The following is a 10,647-nucleotide window of genomic DNA, read 5'->3' as shown; positions in this document are numbered from 1 at the left end:
ATTTATATATGTATATTTTAACTGTATTTTAATATTTGTACTTGATGTTTTTACTTGGCTGTTCACCGCCCTGAGTCCTCAGGGAGAAGGGCGGTATACAAATTCAAAATAAAATAAAATAAAAAAAAATAAATAATGAAGCATTTCATTCAAGGATTTAAAAGGGGAAAATAAGTCAACTTTACAGAGGGTTTGTCAGCTGGATGAAATAAGTTGGTTAGATGAGATATACACATGGCATGGTTTCTAGTGTCTACAGTACTCAGAGGCTGGAAATATGGACCAATGTCCGCATGCTCCAAATAAATCAGTTTGCTTTGGAACTGTCACTTCTTTTCTAAATATAACCAATGAGTCTTATTAATGTAGTTAACATTAAAATCTAATAAAAGACTTCAAATGATCTCCCATTCAAAGAGAATGCCACCAACAATCATAGGAGAGCAAACACATCAGGATTAGATTCAGCACTCCATCTGCATTTAAAAGACAAAGGCCACTCTTTTGAAGACAGCAAAGTCCACATTTTGGACAGAGAGGACCACTGGTTTGAAAGAGGGGTCAAAGAGGCCATTGATGTCAAAACTAAACAGCCCTCTCTCAACAGAGGAGGAGGAATATGGCATCATCTATCTCCAGTCTACAACACAGTCCTTTCAACAGTTCCAAGAAGGCTCCACACCCATTTGCACCACTCACATGAATCTGACGGCACAGATAAATCTCCAGGTGACCTTAACAACTTACTAAAAGAATGAAAATGACCAGCTGACTGCCAGGAATATAAATCCTTCCATTCCCCACCATCCAGTCAGAACTGAAAAAGCTTCTTGGATGAGAAATGAAATGTCTTCAAAGAAAAAAACAAAAAGTCCAGTTGCCTCTTGAAAAAGCACCTTTGGGACTGCCATGACTGAGAATCTCTATAGACAGAATACTGGAATGGTTTGCCATTGCCCTCTCTGTTGAGTTATGTTTACCCTGATTCTTCTTCTATGACTTATCCATGATGGGTCAGCCTCCTAAGAGTGTATAATACCAATAGTATAGTTAATAGGGTTTTTTTTTTTTTGAAAGTAAAGGAAATTGGAAAGAAAGTATATATTTAATATAAAATTGAGGATGCTCGGATACCAAATAGGGGAAATATTGGACAACAAAGGAGAAAGAAAGAAGAGAGGAGGGTAAGATAGAAGAGGAGAGGGAAAGAGAGGAATGGAAGAAAGGGGAAAGGAGAGAAAGAAAAGAGAAGGGAAAAGAGTAGGAGAGAAGGTCAGAAAGGGGGAAAAGAGGGGAGGAGTGGGGGAAAGGAAGTAGGGAAGAGGAAGGAGAGGAGAAAGAAAGGAGAAGGAGAAGAAGGTTTGTTGTAAAATGAATGGAAAGAAAGGGTAGAAGAGCAACCCCAAATATAATTAAAATGCTTTATTGTTATGCCTTCTTTAGAAATAACATGTATATGTATGATCAATTATGGATAAGAGAATGTACATTTACAATATGTGTATAAGAAATAAAAATATTTTTTCAATAATATAGTTAATAGTATCATTGTGTAATACTATTTCATTGTGCAAACTATTTCAACACTACAAGTTTACAATCCAAAAAGAGTTTAGTATATTATAATTGTCTAACCAAGACATGAGAAGGTCACTGATTAGGACTGAATAAAGGGGAGCACTGAATAATAGTACCCCCCCACAAGTTCCAAAGTTAATAGGTGGTCTACCAGGATACCAGGATATTGAATGGTGTCACAGTCTAATATGACTATAAGCACTATAGTTATTCAGATTCCAATTAACCACTTTAAACAATGAGAAATGTGAAGTGGCTTTATGCCAGGGAGAAGTTGTACAGGCCAGATGTTTGTTCTTCCAAACGTCATTGAGAAGTGTATGAATGTGGGAGAGAAAATTGATTTCTCTCTATTGATTTAGAAAAAAAAGATATGATAAAGTGAATAGATTTGAATTACGGAATGTTTTGCACAAATATGCAGTTGAAGGTCCTTTGCTGAATGCAGTAAGAATGATACATGATGGAAATAAAGTATGTGTAAGAATAAATGGAATGCTTAGTGAATAGCTCACTGTTGAGCAGGGGATAAGCAAGGATATGTGATGTCTCCTTGGTGGTTTACTGTATTTATGGGCAAATGTATAAAATATGCTTGTTATGATGTACACGTTTGTTGATTTATATGCAGATGATGCTGTGTTGCTGGCTGAGAACTCAAATGATTTTGCAAGGAATGTTAGACGGACTACAGAATGAAATAAGGAGTAGGTATCTGAAAACTAATGTATTGAAGACCAAGATAGTTGACAGGGAAAATGGAGCAAATAATGGCAAGCTGCTTGTAAATTGTGAACAAGTAGAACATATAGATGAGTTTGGTGGACTATTTTCTAAGGATAATGGATGGAGAAATTTCAAGACATGCAAATTCTGCTAGAAAGATCCTTGATCATATGCAATATATGGCAAGGAATATGCAATACTGTACATAAGAGCATACTTCTGACCAGTTGGTTCTATCAAAGTGAGAATTGGGTGTATATCCCAAAAAGTGTAAACATTGAAGTCAGTGGGAAGATGTCTGTGTGGTAAAACAAGAATGATAGGATCAGTAATAAACAGGTGGTGAACAAATGTGAATTGAAGACAAAAGTGAGAAACCACTATGGAAGAAAAGATGTGTTGCATTGATAGATTATATTGGGAACAGATATATAAAGGAAAAGAGAATAGATCAAGAGGGAGAAAAAGAAATCGTGTATGGACGGAATTGATGAAATCCTAAAAAAAAAAAAAGTAAAGAAAAAAAGGCGATGGCTATTAGCAGTAGTGGGCTGCTACTGGTTCAGACTGGTTCGGGCAAATTGGTAGTTCTGATGATCAGCTGGCCCCTCCCACCTGCCCTCGCCCTATCCTGTCCTACATTTCCTTCTTTCTGTCTCAGATGATTCGCGCGGCACAGCTGATCTTCTTACCAGGGGCTGCCTTAGAAGGTAAGCAGTTGAGCTTCAAATTGCTGTATTTTGAACACTGCACACAAGCGTGTTAGGTGCACACATGCGCAAAGTGTGGGTTCACAGAGCCAGTTGTTAAACCAGTTGCAGCCTACCATTGACTATTAGCCCTGATAGCAATGTGACTACCACTGAATGCCATCTGTTGCTAGACTAGCAATTGGTTGGTCAGTGGTCCAATCTAGCAGAACATGGCTTTCCTTTGTCTGTTCTTAATGCATAAAGCAATATGTGGACGTGATGGTTTGTAAACACAGAAAAATATAAAGATGTGTACCAAATTGTGACATTAACTAGATTTAGCTGTATTTCCTTTTCTTACTTCAGACATTTAATTTTGTTTTATTATAAATTCTTATTTTTATTGCCTTTTATATATTTGTATATATAAATAGCATAACTGGCATATATACAGTATTGCTACTATTCTTTTTCAAAGACAGGTTGAGAGTAAGATTCAGAAGGAAGCTGGAAATTTTCTTAGTCTGCAGACAGGTTGAGAGGCTGAATTGCCAAAGAAAAATAGAAACAGATTTTCCTCATCAGGGCTGGCTTTCAGGTCCAATGCCAGAAAAGCTCCAGAGAACTGGAATTAGTAAAATAAAATTGGCAGGAAATCAGCGTTCAGTCTGTATCAACACACTGCACTCTAAAATCACTTGGGTCTGGAGATTCTGATAAAAAGGGTACCGGTAATCTGGAACCATTTATTCTGAGGAAGAAAGATTTTCTGCCTCATCTAGATTCCAACTGGGTGAAGCCATGTCTCTGGTCAAGAACAGGTGTTGGCAGCATAATTACCTACTTCAATATAACCCTTTCACTGAAAAAAACCACACCCCACCATATCTAGAAAATCAAGGAATTCAAACAGAGGGAATATGGAGATGAAGATCCCCTAAAAAGATCTAGAAAACATGTGTGAATGTATGGATGGATATACCCTTCCCACATGTATAATTAAGTTCACAAAAGCCCAAGATTGCATATGTGATGTTTTGTTAATATGATTTATTGGGTTAGGAATTTTCTGTCTTCACTGTGAGTTGTATTGTGTTGGCGGGGTGCACTGAGGGAGCTCAACCAATCTCATTGTACATATGTTGCGCACTGACAATAAATATTTGAATTTGTGGAAATATTCAACCGGTGCATTGAATAATTGACATCTGTTATTTTTTTTTTCATTTTATTAGATTTCTATACCGCCCTACTCCCGAAGGACTCAGGGCGGTGCACAGCCAAACAATAAAAACACATACAATACAAAATTTAAAAATAGAATAAAATCAAATTAAATAATTTTGGCCCCGACAAATTTAAAACCCCAAACTTTTAAAACCAATTTAAAATTGAATATATAAATACTAAAAGATATTTAAAATTTTAAAAATCTTTTATAAAAGAGGGGGAAATTTAGGCCAGGCCGGCCTGGTGAAATAGTAAGGTCTTTAAGGCGCGGCGGAAGGTGCGCAGATCCGGGATCCTCCGTATCTCTGGGGGGAGCTCGTTCCAGATAGTAGGTGCCCCCACAGAGAAGGCTCTCCCCCTGGGGGCTGCCAGTCGGCATTGTTTGGCTGACGGCACCCGGAGGAGCCCCTCTCTATGGGAGCGTACCAGCCGGTGGGAGGCTATTGGTGGTAGTAGGCGGTCCCACAAGTACCCGGGTCCTAAGCCATGGAGCGCTTTAAAGGTGGTAACCAAAACCTTGAAGCGCACCCGGAAGACCACCGGGAGCCAGTGCAGCTCACGCAGGAGAGGTGTTACATGGGAACGCCATGTCGCTCCCATAACCACCCGCGCGGCCGCACTCTGCGCCAGTTGGAGCCTCCGGGTGCTCCTCAAGGGGAGCCCCATGTAGAGAGTGTTGCAATAGTCCAGGCGGGAGGTGACAAGGGCATGAGTGACCGTGCGTAATGAGTCCCGATCCAGAAAGGGACACAACTGGTGAATCAGGCGAACCTGATGAAAAATCCTCCCGGTCACGGCCGTCAAGTGCTCTTCTAAAGACAGCAGTGAATCCAGGAGGACGCCCAAGTTGCGAGCCCTCTCCGTGGGGGCCAATGATTCACCCCCAATAGTCAGTGATGGCATCAACTGACTATATCGGGACGTCGGAAACCACAGCCACTCAGTCTTGGATGGATTGAGCCTGAGCCTGTTCCTCCCCATCCAGATCCGTACGGCCTCCAGGCACCGGGACATCACTTCAAGGGCATCGTTGGGGTGATCCGGGGTGGAGATGTACAGCTGGGTGTCGTCAGCGTACTGATGGTACTCCACCCCGAAACCACGGATGATCTCGCCCAGCGGCTTCACATAAATGTTGAACAGGAGAGGCGAGAGGACCAACCCTTGCAGCACCCCACATATGAGGGGCCTCGAGGTCGACCTCTGTCCCCCTGTCAACACAGACTGCGACCGGTCAGAGAGAAAGGAGGAGAACCACCGCAACACAGTGCCTCCCACCCCCAACACTTCCAACCGGTGCAGCATGATACCATGGTCGATGGTATCAAAAGCCGCTGAGAGATCTAACAGGACCAGGACAGAGGAGCACCCCCTGTCCCGAGCCCTCCAGAGATCATCAACCAACGCGACCAATGCCATTTCCGTGCTGTACCCGGGCCTGAAGCCCGACTGGAACGGATCCAGATACGTCGTTTCATCCAGGTGCTGGGGGAGCTGTTGCGCGACCACACTCTCAACAACCTTCGCAACAAAGCGAAGGTTGGAGACCGGACGATAATTTACCAACATTGCCGGGTCCAGGGAAGGCTTCTTGAGGAGAGGCCTCACCACTGCCTCTTTCAAGGCGGCGGGAAAGTCACCCTCACTCAGCGAAGCGTTTACAATTCCCTGGAGCCAGCCTCGTGTCACTTCCTGGGAAGCCAGGAAGGACACGGGTCCAATAAACAAGTGGTCGCGTTCAGTCTACCCAGAATCCTGTCCACGTCCTCAGGGGTCACAGGATCAAACTCATCCCAGATAACATTCTCAAGACCTGCCCCTGTCTCTCCCCCTGAGACTACCCAGTCGGAGTCCAAATCTTCCCGAATCTGAGTGATTTTGTCATACAGATACTGAACAAAATCCTCGGCTCTACCCTCCAAGGGGTCCTCCCGCGCTTCCTGGTGGAGCAGGGAGCGGGTCACCCTAAAGAGGGCGGCTGGGCGATTATCTGATGACGCAATAAGAGCAGCAAAATAACTACATTTCGCTGCTTTTATCGCCACTAAGTAATTCCTAATGTGGGATCTTACTAGTGTCCGGTCAGATTCAAGAAGACTGGCCCTCCAACTACTCTCTAGGCGTCTTTTCCGGCGCTTCAACTCCCTCAGCTCCTCGGTAAACCAAGGAGCCAATTGAGATCGGCGCCGGGTCAGAGGCCGCAAAGGCACGACCCGATCCAGAGCACCAGCAGCCGTCCTATCCCAGGCGGCCACCAGGTCTCCAGTCGAGGCGTGTGCCAGAACCTCAGGAAATGGCCCAAGCTCCGTCTGGAATCTGTCAGGTTCCATCAGGCGCCTGGGGCGGAACCATCTTACCGGCTCCGCCTCCCTGCGGCGGGGTGCAGCGGTTCGAAAGTCGAGACGAAGGAGAGAGTGATCTGACCATGACAAGGGTTCAGTAACTATATCCCCTATATCAAGATCCCTCAACCACTGTCCAGAGACAAAAACCAGATCCAGCGTGTTTCCCCCTGTGTGGGTAGGGCCATGAATTAACTGGGTCAGGTCCATAGCTGTCATGGAAGCCGTGAACTCCCGAGCCATCTCTGATGTCTCACCCACAGACGGCAGGTTGAAATCCCCCATGACCACAAGCCTAGGGGCATCAACCACCACCGCGGCGATGACGTTGAGTAGCTCGGGCAGGGCTGTTGCCACGTGGCAGGGAGCCAGGTACGTGATCAGCAAACCCATCTGAACCCCATGTCCCCATTTCACAAAAAGGGATTCACAGCCGGCCGTCTGAGGAACAGTGGCCTCCCTCGGTCTCAGACCTTCTTTAATGATAACCGCTACCCCCCGCCCCTCCCCTGTGACCTCGGCTGATAGAATGCTTGGAAACCTGGCAGGCACATTTCAATGAGGGAAACCCCCACTCCTGGCCCAACCAGGTCTCCGTAATACCTGCCAGGTCCGCACCCCCCTCCTGAACAAGATCACAGATGAGGGGGGCTTTATTTACTACGGACCTGGCATTGCACAGCATCAGCCGAAGGCCTGGGTCCTGAGGGTCTATGCAACCTGAGGAGCGAGTAGAGCCTTGGGGGCCGGAGCACGCCACCGCTCGTAGACAGCGAGTGCGCACTCCCCTAACACGATATGGCCCCCTGCTCCTGCCATATCTACCCCTCCCACCTACAGTACTGATGTACAAAAAAACTATCCGGACAAGCTCTAACACCCCCCTCGATCCAGGGTCCCCCATCCCCCACGCCACGCTTCACTGCCAGACCTGACCCTCCCCCTTGTGGGTTATCCCCCATACCCACAGCCCGAATTCCAATCTGACCCTCCCCCTCCCTAGGACCCCTTAAAAATTTGACTAAAAATTTTGTTAGAAAACCCCTCAATCCCCTCGTTTTCACATGCCACCTCTCTGGGTCCCAAAACCCTTCCTTGAGGTGGGCCCTCGATAGTGAGGAGGGCCACATCTGCGAGAAGGGGGAATCTCGCAGCGCAAGAAGATCTGCAGTCGTATACATCTCCAAAATGCAGCGATGGAGGCCCAAAGCTCAGACAGTGGACTTCACAAAAGATGTAACACAGCCAATTGTTCATCGATGTGCTGTTGGTATCTCAACTGTCCTCCCACAACAGCAGGAGGGTCCTAAATTATCTCCTCCAATGGGGGCGACCTCCAGCCCGCCCTCTCACGGCGGAACCCCACGGGGCCGTAGATTGAAAAAGTTCTCCCACAGACAAGAGTCATGATGTAATAGAGGACCCCTCAACAGTTGCATCAGTTTGGCTGACCATGGTCGGAAGAAAGATTTATCAGTCTATCAGTCAGTCTATAAGTCACGCCAGGGGCGAAGATGGAAAATCCTTGGCAAAGTCTTATACTCAAGATCATATTTGAGTAAGTCCCGATGAAAAAGGGAAAGAAGGGAAGGGGAAGAAGGAAGAGGGGAAGAAAAGGGGAGGGGGGAGAGAGAAAATTCCCTCAATTAGGGCGAATAATAAGCCCATTTAGGCAGACACAGTACCTGGGAGGGGGAGGAGAAAAGGGCTGGTATCTATGTGACGGAAAACTCCTCCGTTGCCCCCAGCCCTACATTCCTCAGATAGTTCAGTTCTTCCAGGATAACAAATCCAAACCCCAGCCTCCATCGGATGTCACAGGGGGCCTCCAGGTCCTCTACAGCTGCCAAGATATACCGGGAGGGGGTCTTTCTTCTCCAGTCCGTTATGCTCCTCTCAGTTTTCACCCTCTAGCAAGCCCCCCTTCTCCGGCAATAGGGCCTGAGAACAGCTCCAGTACTTCCATGGGGTGTGCCATGGCCCAGTTAATGTTGGGGCCGGCCTCACCACCCCCACTGATATCCACGCCACCATTCCCAGATTCCAGGGGCCGCTGAGGAAGTTCCTGAGTGGGGCAGATGAAATTTCAACAGGCTGCCACCACTCGCTGCCCCACAGCCATACTTCCCCTTTCACCTTGCTGCTATCGCTGCCAACAACTGCCGCCGAACAAACCACCATAACACCACTTTCGGCGGCATTGGAGCAGTGCGGCCAACTTCTTCGCCAGCGCCTCTAGGCATGTCCGGGGGCGAGGGAGATCTCAAAAACCCTCGCCCCCTCCGCTGACTGACCCCCCCCGCCGCCAGCAAGCCACATCTCCATATCTCCGCTCTCCGCTCTCCGCTCAGCTCGGCTCCACTCTCCCTTCTCCTTCTCCTTCCCAGCAGTGCCGCCGCTCTCCACTCCCCACTCAGCTCAGCTCTCGGCGGCGGCGGCGGAGTCAGAGCAGCGCGGCCACACTCTCCCTCGCCGCCTCCGACTCCGGGGGCGTCCAGGGGTGAGGAAGATCGCAAAACCCTTGCCCCGAAGCCATCCGACCGAATCAGGGGTCGCTGGTGGTCGAGCTCCCCTGCAGCACCCCCTCGAGCCCCAGAAAGTCCTCCATCCAGCCGCAGCACCTCACCTCACGACTGCCATCTTGCGCATGCTCACTTGTAATCTGATATTATCTGAACTTCCACATATTCGTGCTTTGTTTAAATAGGTTCTTGTATGGTAAATTTGGACCTATTTAAACAAAACACGAATATGTGGAAGTTCAGATAAAATCAGATCAAATAACAGGTTTCAATTATTATTTATTTAAATAAATTATTTATTTATTTAATATTTATTTAATTATTCAATTATTTAAAAGGGATGTGGTGGCTCAGTGATTAAGATGCTGAGCTTGTAGAGCTTGTAGAGCGAAAGGGTCAGCAGTTCAGAGGCTCGAATCCCTAGTGCCGCGTAATGGGATGAGCTCCCGTTGCTTGTCCCAGCTTCTGCCAACCTAGCAGTTCAAAATCACAAAAAAAATGCAAGTAGAAAAATAGGGACCACCTTTGGTGGGAAAGTAACAGTGTTCTGTGCACCTTTGGCATTTAGTCATGTGGCCGTGGTCAGCCACATGACCACGGAGACGTCTTCGGACAGCTCTGTCTCTTTGGCTTTGAAATGGAGATGAGCACTGCCCCCTAGAGTCAGGAACAACTAGCACATATGTGCGAGGGGAACCTTTACCTTTATTTATGGTAAATTTATAGCCTTTTGAGAGCATATCTGAATGCTGCTACAAGGAACAAAAAGAAATAGTCTTGTCTACAGAATACTCCCATATCAGGGAAGAAAGGACAGAACCTTCCTCAAGTATTTCTGATGCTTCATTCTGATTCTTCTGCAAATTAACCTGGATCAATATACACAATTCTCTGGTCCCATCCACAAACAGACATTGGATTCAATCAAACTTAATCCTGTTTAGTGAACCGATAAAGAAAATCTCTCATGCCTAATTGAAGTCTTATTGATTTCAGTAGGTCTCCTCTAAGCACAACAATGTTTGAATCCAATCAATAATCTTCTCATGCTGATTTTCTTCAGATCTGGTCATGCTAACATTGTGAGCTTTATAGTGAATGGAGATCTGAAAGCAAGATGTCTAAGATATTAATCCATTTCAACATGCATAAGAGAAGAACTTCATGCTCTATTTCAAAGGATTTTGCTCCTTATATTTTAGTCATCTCAACTTCAACGGTGCATTCATTATGCTGTACTATAATTGCCACTGATTATTGGTAATGACCCCTTCATAGATCACTGCCTTGTTGTGGTGAATGGGCTTGTGTAGCTCAATTAAGCTATGAGCTATACTGTGCAGGGCCACCCAAGATGGACAGGTCATAGCAGAGAGCTCTGACAAAACGTGATCCACTGGAGAAGGAAATGTGAGTGCCTGAAGAACTATGTATGGAGGTTCACAACATTGTAAAAGAGGTAGCAGTTAAAACCATCCCAAAGAAAAAGAAATGCAAGAAAGCAAAATGGCTGCCTGAGGAAGCTTTACAAATACCTGAGGAAAGAAAGAAGCAAAA

The 10,647-nt window shown here is 46.0% G+C and overlaps 1 pseudogene; it reads left to right on the top strand.

Annotated features, from left to right (window-relative positions):
- Positions 1-6,890: 6,890 nt before the first annotated feature.
- LOC139309724 (uncharacterized) overlaps positions 6,891-10,647 on the top strand; it is a 47,686-nt pseudogene continuing 43,929 nt past the window's right edge.

Source organism: Pituophis catenifer, unplaced genomic scaffold (assembly GCF_029215685.1).
Source record: "Pituophis catenifer annectens isolate HBS135680 unplaced genomic scaffold, rPitCat1.0.hap2 SCAF_1, whole genome shotgun sequence".
NCBI classification, from domain to species: domain Eukaryota; kingdom Metazoa; phylum Chordata; class Lepidosauria; order Squamata; family Colubridae; genus Pituophis; species Pituophis catenifer.
This window is presented reverse-complemented; position numbering and strand designations above follow the sequence as displayed.